Genomic DNA, 9,468 nt, shown 5'->3' on the forward strand with positions numbered 1-9,468 from the left:
CGCACGCACGTGCTAATGCCTGTTGACGCCATAAATGAGCGAATAAGCGGATAATATTTTTCTCGGAAAAATGAAAAAACGGTAAGCCTATAGCCCATGGAAATAATTGTTTTGGGGAAGTCGAATAAACTCCCTTTGAAGTGCTCGTTCTTTGCGCGGATCACTTCGCACGCACGTGCTAATGCCTGTTTACGCGATAAATGAGCGAATAAGCGGATAATATTTTTCTCGGAAAAATGAAAAAACGGTAAGCCTATAGCCCATGGAAATAATTGTTTTGGGGAGGTCGAATAAACTCCCTTTAAAGTGCTCGTTCTTCGCGCGGATCACTTCGCACGCACGTGCTAATGCCTGTTTACGCGATAAATGAGCGAATAAGCGGATAATATTTTTCTCGGAAAAATGAAAAAACGGTAAGCCTATAGCCCATGGAAATAATTGTTTTGGGGAGGTCGAATAAACTCCCTTTAAAGTGCTCGTTCTTCGCGCGGATCACTTCGCACGCACGTGCTAATGCCTGTTTACGCGATAAATGAGCGAATAAGCGTATAATATTTTTCTCGGAAAAGTGAAAAAACGGTAAGCCTATAGCCCATGGAAATAATTGTTTTGGGGAAGTCGAATAAACTCCCTTTAAAGTGCTCATTCTTTGCGCGGATCACTTCGCACGCACGTGCTAATGCCTGTTTACGCGATAAATGAGCGAATAAGCGGATAATATTTTTCTCGGAAAAATGAAAAAACGGTAAGCCTATAGCCCATGGAAATAATTGTTTTGGGGAGGTCGAATAAACTCCCTTTAAAGTGCTCGTTCTTCGCGCGGATCACTTCGCACGCACGTGCTAATGCCTGTTTACGCGATAAATGAGCGAATAAGCGGATAATATTTTTCTCCGAAAAGTGAAAAAATGGTAAGCCTATAGCCCATGGAAATAATTATTTTGGGGAGGTCCAAAAAACTCCCTTTAAAGTGCTCGTTCTTCGCGCGGATCACTGCGCACGCACGTGCTAATGCCTGTTTACGCGATAAATAAGCGAATAAGCGGATAATATTTTTCTCGGAAAAGTGAAAAAACGGTAAGCCTATATTCCATGGAAATAATTGTTTTGGGAAGGTCCAATAAACTCCCTTTAAAGTGCTCATTGTTTGCGCGGATCACTTCGCACGCACGTGCTAATGCCTGTTTACGCGATAAATGAGTGAATAAGCGGATACTATTTTTCTCGGAAAAATGAAAAGAAAACGCTAAGCCTATAGCCCATGAAAATATTTGTTTCAAAGGGGTAAAATAAATTCTGTCAAATTAAATTACGGGGTTTTACGTGCCGAAACCACTATCTGATTAAGAGGCAGGACGTAGTGGGGGACGCCGGAAATTTCGTCCACCTGGGGTTCTCTCGCGTGCACCTAAATACACGTGTGTTTCTGCCCCCATAGAAATGCGGCCTCCGTGGCCGGGATTCGATCCTGCGACCTCGTGCTCAGCAGCCAAACGCCATACCCAGTGAGCAACCACGGCGGGTTAAAATTCTTTCCAAAGCCCTGGTTCTGCGTGTATATCATTCCCCGCGCATGCGTAGACGCTGATTTACGCGATAAGTAAATGAATAAGCTCAGACTATTTTATGGGAAAGAAATGAAACAACTAAACCAAATCGGTAAGCCTATGGCGTTAGAAAAAATAGTTTCGGCCAGGTCCAATAAGTTCTTTCAAAAGCGGTGGTTCTTCGCATACATCGCTCATCAAGCATGTGTTAACGCTGGTTTTCGCGTGAAATAAACCAAGAATGTGAGGGAGGACGCTTACAAGCTTTGCCTTTAAGAGTGGAACGCGATAGCATTCAAAGATACCCTAGTGCTTCTCACGCTTCCCGGCAACTGCAGCTTAGGTAACCGTAATGTTTACAGGGAAACGCTAGTGGGGAACGCTATGCACGAAAGCAACCTTTGTGGTTCTATTTTTTTTAACGCGACAGCGTTAAGGAGCTCGTGTCGCAGAAAAGCCGGTGTCGTCGGCGGCGTTGACCGTGAGCGATAAATCCCAGCAGGCATTTCATGAATAAAAAAGAACTTACAAGATGGGAATCGAACCAGTCGTCTCCGGAGTGTGAGACGAAGACGCTACCATTGAGCCACGAGTTCAATGCTTGACAGCGGTACAAAAGCGCCTCTAGTGAATGCGATGTTGCCTTAGAAACGAGTTGTTTCTAAGGCTCAGGCGTGCGTCGCTTGCTCAGGCGCACATTTCGTTGCCGCGCCGAACGCTGCGTTGCTCGACGCTCACCGCGTCCGTTGCGGGGCGCGTAGCCGCTGCGCCGTAGCCTATTGTCTTACACCCCTTGGCGGGTCGACGGGAACGCTGTCGCGTTCCACTCTTGAAGGCGAAGCTTAAGCGTCCTCCAATTTTTTTTTTTGATGGTGCGCAAGGAACCGAGGGGGGCCACTACTAAGACAGACCTCAAACGGCCCCTGGAAAACGCTATCGCATTAAAAGAGGTTTGTGTTTGAGTTTCCGCGTAACAGATTTGTGTTCTCGCGTATATTCAGTTTACAATCTGACGCTATCACATCTGCAGGTTGTGCGCAAGTCGTACTTTACGATTTTTCTACATACTTTACCTTGAGGAATTCAATTAGCTTAGTAGCTTCCTCGCGCCTCAAGGAGGGCCTGTGTGGTTCCAGTAAGTTACTTTTTGCCGAAATGATGTTCGACGCTGGACTTTCTGCGACACGGTGACATTAACGTTATCGCGCTAAAATAATAAAAAAAAGAACGGTAAGCCTACAGCCCGTTACAATGTTGGCGTAGCAGGTCCCCTAATCTCTCTGGAAAGCACAAGGTCCACTCTTCTGAATGTCCTGGCATTCGAGGTCCATTGGGTACCCACAAGACATCCTTCTTGTGACTGGGTGCTTCCAATTGAGTTTGCGTGGCTATTCTGGGTACTGTAGAGGGCAGCGTAGAATTCTTCTGCTGCTTCTACTATATAATTAAAATTGCTGACACTGCCTTGCTTATCTCTCCCTGAGTACATCTTGGCCTGTCCTATATACCAAGTTTCGCCTCCCTAATTTCATGCTGAGGCCAATTTTTAATACGTCCTTAATTTTTAACGTTGTAATTTCGAATACCACTTACTTTCTTTTCGTTTATCAGCTGTTACAGTTCAGGGCATTGCATCTTCGGAATTAGACAGGTTCACGCTTTGTCGTTTCTTTATAAGGTACTTTGTTACTTGAGAGCTTACCTACTAGTTGCCTTGGGGCTTAACCTCCAACTTCAGTTCTTGCTTCTGCAATCAGACTGGTTACGGGTTCATTCATTGCCCCTATATTATCTTAATCTTCCTATTCTAAAGCTGCATATTTGTTAGCGAGCTCTGGCCTCAATTCTAATTTTAGCCTTACTGTGTCTAGGTTCGTACGTTCCTTTGTAGTAATTTTTCTCTTTCTCACTTCAAATTTGTACTGTTTTCGTGTGGGGAAACCGCAGCCGATGGAAGAAGGCGTAAGCAAAACGAAACGTGGTTTATTCAATGAGGGCTCGTAGTGGAATGCGGCCCGGTGGCCACATGACTGGGCTAATATAACAAGCTGTCGCGACAGTCGCGCCGCTGCTATCGCTCTAGCGGCGATGATATCACAACACTCCTCCCTCTTTGTTTTAGAGGGTGCACTTGTATCCTTATACAATATTTAAAGAACGGGCTGATAGTATCGCTCGGGTGGACGGGGTTGTCTTGACAGGTAGCGCCATTGCGGAGCTGATGTCTCGGATGGAGGAGCGGGAGCTGGAGGGACAGACTCCACGGGCCCCGGATCTTCTGACGTTGGCTGGTCGCCAGTCTGGCTTTGAGGGAAGACCAGGAACCCCTCCGTGAAGTCGGAGTCGGATGCCCTTGGTGTCACCATAGGGCCGTCGCCAGCCAGCAGCTGGTCGAGATGTCGACGCCAGATGAACTTGCCTCGGGGTGTGGTTACCATGACTTTGTAAGAGACTGGTCCAGTCTTCTTCAGAACGGTTCCACGAACCCACTTCGTTGAGCCTCTGTAATTGCGAACTAGAACAATGTAATTAACACAAAAACAGTCCCTGTTGCTCCTGCGCAGCTGCATTCGGGTGAACTGACTGTGCATCACCTTCCCCTCCACTGTATACGCTTAATTGCATCCAGCCTGGTGCGCAATCTTCTACCCATCAACAGGTTAGCTGGAGCTTCTCCAGTCCTAGGGTGAGGCGTACTTCGGCACGCCAATAACAAGTTGTGAAGTGTTTTTTCGACAGACTCGCCGGAAGATGACTTGCGTAGAGCAGACTTCAACGTTTGCACGAAACGCTCCGCCAGACCATTTGTGCTTGGGTGATAAGGGGGCGCTCACGACATGTCTGGCCCCGACGTTCCGCGTAAACGCCTTGAACTCTTCGGACACCAGTCGTGGTCCGTTGTCGGACACCACCGTCTCCGGCACTCGGAATCTGCAGAAAAGTTCACGCAAGCAGGCAACAGTACGCTCGGACGTAGTGCTTCGCATAACGAACACTTCCGGCCACTTCGAGTGAGCATCTACAACCACTAAAAACTGTTAGACACGGGACCGTTTCTTGAGCCTACTTCGAGTTCACCAGACCACATCGAATCGCGCCACAGCTAATTAAGGAGCGCAGGAGCACGGACACTACATTTGCCGAGGCGCGGCACGTGCAAAGAAGTCGGCGGCCCCCACCCCGTGCGCCGCATCTGGAGCTACTCACAGTTTGACTCTTCCCGAAAGTGTAGCGGGAGCCTGGCACGGTTCCAGGTAACGCAGCTCCCGAAAGTGTAGCGGGAGCCTGGCACGGTTCCAGGTAACGCAGGTCCCGAAAGTGAAGCGAGAACCTGGCACTGTTCCAGGTAACGTGGGTCCAAGAGGCAAGAGGGGTGTAATGCACCTTGACGCCCTGGCAGCAATCCCCCCAGTCCGCCTTTGTCACGGTAGTTGCAGACCGGGAAGGCAACACCGCAGAGAGAAGTAAGCAATCGGACAATTGGGGACCAAGGAGCGACCCTCTCCACCGGGTGTGACAAAATCGCACGGGCGCCTACCATTGGCCGAAATGACGACACCTGAGCGGGATCGCCGATTGGCCGAAAATGGCGTCACCTGAGCGGGCACGCCCATTGGCCGAACGTGACGTGTCTTCGAGACACCGAAGGGCTTAAAAGACACAGACCGGGAGCAGCAAGAGAGCATTCCTGGAGCATTCCTTGATTCATCTCTTTCGAGCTTCTTGCCACGGGCCGCAGCGTCCGAATTGCTGCCGGCCCGTAATGACTTTAAGACTGTTGATTGATTCTCACTGTAAATAATGTAAATAAACCTCTCAAGTTTTTCATCCCGACGTCCTCCTCAACTCTTACAAAACATAGTTCCTCGGAAAGGTCCCGCGAAGTCCAAGGGAATTCACCTCCACGGTGCGGTCGGCCATGGCCAGAGATGCAGAGGTGCCTTAAATGGATCATTCCGTTGTTCCTGGCAGGCTGGGCAACTTCGTACCTTTGCCTCTAAGTCTGCATCAATTGACGGCCAGCACACGTAGCTGCGAGCCTGCTCCTTGCTCCGCACAATGCCGGGATGACCTAGGTGCAGTTCGTCGAGCACGACGGACTCCCTAAGAGGGGACGGAATAACAACCCTCAGGCCATACATGAGGCACCCTTGATGCACGCTGATCTGCAAACGTCTGTCGAAAAATTGTTTTAAGCTCGCATCTCGCAAATGCAATGGCCAGCCTATGCTTGTAAGCTGGAGCCCTTTACTGAGCACCGGATCACGTGCTGTAGCGAGCGCAATCTGTTTAGCGGACACCGGCATAGAGTCCAGACGCAAATCATAAAATGATTCTTCGCCTTCGGACGCGCCGTCTTCAGAACCCTGGAGCACCTTGAAAAAAAATTTGCTTCTGCGTTGTCACTGGACTTTTTGTACACGAGCGAGTACTTGTAAGCGGACAACGTGACAGCCCATCGCTGTAAGCGTGCCGCTTCAATTGGTGGAATGCCTGTTTTTTGCCCCAGAATTGTTTGTAATGGCTTGTGATCCGTAATCAACGTGAAACATCTTCCATAGATGTAAAAAATGAAACTTTTTGACGGCAAAGATAATGGCCAGCGCTTCTTTTTCTAGCTGACTGCACTTATTTTCAGCCTCAGTTAACGTGCGCGACGCATAAAACACAGGCCGAGAGCTTCCATCTTCAGTTACATGAGAAGGTACTGCGCCCACGCCGTATTGGGAAGCGTCGCATGCCACTAACAAAGGTTTATCTGGGTCGTAATGCGCCAGGATCGAGGATGACGCCAACGCATTCTTGATTTCCTCGAACGCTCCTTGACACGATTCATCCCAGAGCCATGGCTGGTCGCGACGCAGCAGTTTGTAAAGTGGACTCGCCAGAGTAGACGATCGAGGAACAAACTTCCCGTAGTAATTTACAATGCCCAGAAACGATTGTAGTTGCTGCTTGCCTGTGGGTGCGGACGCTTTCATCAGTGCTTCTATCTTGTCTGGCGTTGTGCTGACACCTGCTGCACTGATAACATGACCCAGATACTGTAGTTCCGTTTGGGAAAAATGAACACTTTTCTTTCTTTACTCGAACGCCGCGCTCAGTCAACCGCTTCAGAACCGCTTCGAGATTTGCAAAATGCTCGTCTGACGTCTTGCCGGTGATGAGAACGTCGTCCAAATAGCAGCTGACGCCTTTCAGGCCTTTCAACATTGTGTCCATAATTATTTGGAAAATGGAAGGTGCCGAAGAAACGCCGAACGGCAGCCTGTTTACGGAAAAAAGTCCTTTATGAGTATTTAGTGTCAAGTGCTTTCTTGACGACTCCGACATTACTACCTGCTGATAGGCTCGATTTAGGTCAACTTTAGAAAATTCTTCGCCCCCTGCGAGCGCTGTGAATAACTCGTCGATTCCCGGGAGTGGATACCGATCAGTTTCAAGACAAGTGTTTAGGGTGGTCTTACAATCGCCGCATAGTCCTATGCCACCGTCCTTCTTTACTACTGGCGCAACCGGCGTGGCGTAGTCACTTGTCCCGACTGGCGAAATGACTCCCATGTCTTCCAACTTTTTAAGCTCAGCCTCGACTGCTGTTTACAATGCAGAGGGAACACTTCTTGCCTTCATAAATTTTGGCACGCTACCTTCTTTCAAGGACAATGTCGCTCTTCTGTAATTGTCCCCAGTTCGTCCTGAAACAAACTCTGGTATACCTGTCTAGAAGAGCGCGCAGTCTGGAACAGGCAGAATCGTCCCACCTGGGAATAGCGTTGAGCTTGAAAATACGGCTCCAGTCGAGTCTGATGGCTTGTAACTATTGTCGAACGACCTAGCAGAGCGGGTCCCAAATTTTCTCTCGTGACGTAAAAAGGCAGCTGGGCCTTCTGCTCTCCGTTCTGCACGGCAACGTGAGAGACTCCGACAGGCTGGATGATGGCTCCGTCGAACGTCCGCAGCTTCAGCGTCGTTGGCACGACCTTGCTCGAGGGAAGCATTTGACGAAACTGATCCAGAGACATTACGGACACAGTAGCCCCAGTATCCAGCTCCATTTCCAAGGGTACGTCTTGTACTTGCACTGAAATTTTTATCGGCTCCAGACCAGGCGAAACAATTCCCTTCACGCTAACAGAAGCTTGAACGGGACTCAACCCCTTCACCGCGTTTCGACGCGCTCCCTTCGTCGTTCTCTTCTCGTTAGCGTGGCGCACTCTTTGAACGTGCCCTTTCTTATCACATTTGAAACAGACGGCCGCAACGTGCGGACATAGTCTGCTTGCATGTTTCGCAGATCCGCAGTGGTAGCAATTTTCCTGCGTCATATCAGATTCCCCGACCGCTCCGACTTTGTGAACGTCCGATACGCTTGATTCCGAAGCGTGCGCTTCTGCAGCGCTCTTTTTCACCGCTTCCATGGCTAGCGCTCGTTCCGCGGCTTTCTGAAAGGTTAGCTTGTTATCTTCCGTGAATAACACGCGCTGTCTATCTTCTCGGCACAGACCACAGACAAAACGGTCCCGCAACGACTGATCAAGGGCGGATTCAAATTCGCATGTCTGTGCCAATTTCCGCAACTGCGCAGCATATTCCGAAACTGATTCTGTCTCAAGTTGCACTCTTCTGTGAAATTTTGTGCGTTCCCTAATTACCGACGGCTTCGGTGACAAATGGTCACCAAGAAGACTCTTTAAAAACTCGAAGCCCTTAGCTAACGGCATTTCCGGCGCGGTCAACGACTTGAGAAGACTGTATACGTCTTTGGGCCTATGAGACTCAAGAAAGCGTGTACCTTGTCGTCCTCGGGGATACGGTTGACCTAAAGAAACGACGACAGGCGTTCCTCGTACGACGGCCAGTCGCTTGCGGACTCGTCAAAGGGCTCGATGTGTCCCAGTCGACCCACGATTTGCGCCACTGAACCCGCCACTGCCGGACGTTCCGTTGCCATGTCAGCTTGCCGTAGAATTGCTCAGGACCACTGAACCCGCCACTGCCGGACCTTCCGTTGCCATGTCAGCTTGCCGTAGAAATGCTCAGGATCCCATCCTCGTCGCCAATGTAGTGTTTTCATGGGGGGAAACCGCAGCCGAAGGAAGAAGGCGTAAGCAAAACCAAACGTGGTTTATTCCATGATGCCTCGTAGTGGAATGCGGCCCGGTGGCCACTGGGCTAATATAACAAGCTGTCGCGATAGTCGCGCCCAACGTTACTAGACTAGCTTCAGTTTTAAAACTCGGCGCCGTTGCGCGGAACCGCCACCCGCCCGCGCCTTCGTGGCGCTGCAGTCGCGCCCGGCTTCACTTCCTCACTAGCCGGCTACGCGGGCGGGCCGGACTAAGCGCGCGGTGCAGCGTATTGTGTGGTTCGTTGTTGAAGGCGAATTTCAGCAAGCATGTAATCCGCGAAACTGTAGCTTTCGCCGAGTTTGTTGAGAATATAAGCAGACGATGCCGAGGTGCTGCGCACCTGGCTGCATAGGCGGCTATCGGAACGATGTCGACAGTTCGGCGCGCTGCTTTTTCTGTGCCGCCAGCAATGCGACGCTTCGCTCGGCGTGGAACAGAGCGATTCTGTTGTTGTTGTTGTCCTGAGTGGCCGTGGCACATACCCACAGTGGGGGATTGGCCAAGAATCGGGCGGTTTAATTAGGTGCCTAAAATAATAATGATAACAAGGGAGTTAACAATTTGGACGTGTGAGTTTAAAAGTAAACGTTTTGTGTTTGGAGAAAAAAGAAATAATCAGATGAAAACCGGGTATAAGATAACAACAATAATAATAATAATAATAATAATTAATAAAAGATAAGAAATAAAAGAAAGCTATGGTTGGGAGGGAGAACGATCAGTCTAACATGGAAATCGATTGGTTTCAATGAGGTAATTTTGGATCGCCAAGCAAACATTTCTGTTGCTGA

The 9,468-nt window shown here is 49.4% G+C and overlaps 1 long non-coding RNA gene across 1 annotated transcript; it reads right to left on the reverse strand.

Moving 5' to 3' along the window:
• Positions 1-3,513: 3,513 nt before the first annotated feature.
• On the reverse strand, positions 3,514-9,263 carry LOC139048916 (uncharacterized). The gene is made up of 2 exons (XR_011508035.1): positions 8,341-9,263; positions 3,514-4,478 (listed from the first exon to the last, which is right to left on the reverse strand). It is a non-coding gene; the product is annotated as an uncharacterized lncRNA (long non-coding RNA).
• Between the last annotated feature and the right edge of the window lie 205 nt (positions 9,264-9,468).

The sequence above is a fragment of the Dermacentor albipictus genome, chromosome 8 (assembly GCF_038994185.2).
Source record: "Dermacentor albipictus isolate Rhodes 1998 colony chromosome 8, USDA_Dalb.pri_finalv2, whole genome shotgun sequence".
Classification (NCBI taxonomy): domain Eukaryota; kingdom Metazoa; phylum Arthropoda; class Arachnida; order Ixodida; family Ixodidae; genus Dermacentor; species Dermacentor albipictus.